Source organism: Henckelia pumila, chromosome 3 (assembly GCF_033568475.1).
Source record: "Henckelia pumila isolate YLH828 chromosome 3, ASM3356847v2, whole genome shotgun sequence".
NCBI lineage: Eukaryota > Viridiplantae > Streptophyta > Magnoliopsida > Lamiales > Gesneriaceae > Henckelia > Henckelia pumila.
This window is the reverse complement of record NC_133122.1, coordinates 148,245,800-148,247,453: the sequence shown is the minus strand read 5'-3', so window position 1 is coordinate 148,247,453 and position 1,654 is coordinate 148,245,800.

Below are 1,654 nucleotides of genomic sequence, written 5' to 3'. Positions count from 1 at the left end.
CTCTTGCACTTGGCTTATCACCGTCTTGGCATCAACCATTTTAAACTCGAGAAACTTACCGACTACGAACTTCTTCGTGCCAGCATTCTCTGTCTTGTACTTTTTCTCTAAGGATTCCCACAGTTCCTTAGCAGTCTTGGTTGCAGAATATACACTATACAGCGTATTGTCCAACCCATTCAGTATGTAATTTCGGCACAAGAAGTCGCTGTGACACCATGCATCAAAGGCAGACCTTGTTTGTGTGTCAGCATCCGGTGCCGGAACAGCAACAGTTTCCTTCAAAAATCTTGCAAGATGAAGTGTTGTGAGGTAAAACAACATCTTCTGCTGCCATGTCTTGAAGTCAGAACCGAAGAACTTCTCAGGTCTCTCGACATGTGCATTGGAAGCAGCAGGGGCCGTGACAACAGCCGGTGGCGGCGTAACAGGGGGTGGCGGTGGGGGCGGCGTAACAGGAGGAGTTGGAACATCAGCCATGATCAAAAATTTGTCTTAAACTTGTAACCACAATTTCCACCACACAATTAAAAGCGAGCCAAGAGTTGAACTCTTTTTCTTTAAGACAAATTTTGCCCCGCCTAGGTGCTAACGGAATTGTGCAAAAAGTCTCCCAAGATAGAACGCTTTCCAACTTTGAGTAGCAGCACTGCAGACTCAAAGAACTTAGAACAGAAGTGTTTTAAGAAAACTCAGACTCGATATATGAGTATGCAAGAGAGAAGAGAAGAACTGAATGAGCGAGTTGGAATGAATGCAGGGGCCATCTATTTATAGATGTTGGACGGCTGCCTCGGACGGTTGCATCCCTTCGATGCATGCATGGCCGAAAAGTTGCAACGGTTCGGTCTGAAGAGATGCACTGGTTCGAGCCCAAAAGTCACGTCCGTTCACAAGGAAAGATGCACTGATTCGGATGAAAGGACACACTGTTTCTGCATGCACTGTTCTGACATGCAAAATAAATATTTAATTTATTTGTGTAAAAAATTTAAACATGTGCCAAGCCCAAGCCCAAGCCCGTGCCGTGCCGAGCCGAGCCGGCCGGCGGCGGTGGCTAATGGTTCGAACCTAGCCTAGACTAGGTCCGCTCCCTTTAACAAACATGGGTATCCCTTGGGACCCCAACCCATTGTTCAAACTTGGGCATTATATATTGTCATCATTTCCCTTATTTTACCAATGTGGGACAATAAGCATTTATCTCATTCACCACTTTCCAACACATTTTCCAACAATATATACAATACATATGATTATGTCACTCACATGAAACGAGTGCACAGTAGCTAGTTAGTAAATTATAAAATAATTGATATGGTTATATATTTTTAAAGAGTTTTTTTTTTTGGACAAGATTTTAGAAGAGTTTTTAAACTTTCACAAGCCAGTTAATAACATTTTATACTTATTTAAAAGATATAACTCGTTTCGTAACTCCATTTTTGTCTAAATCATATCAACCAAATTTTGTTGAACGGAACTCGAAATAAAATTGTATGTTTTTTCCAATTTGGATTGTGGGTCCGACTAGTAATAAAATTGTTATGATAGACTCACAGTAGCGAAATTGTGTACAATTACAAAATTTACACAGATGATAATCAAAATACTAATACATTGATAGAATATCATAAAGTCACGATCTTTTTAA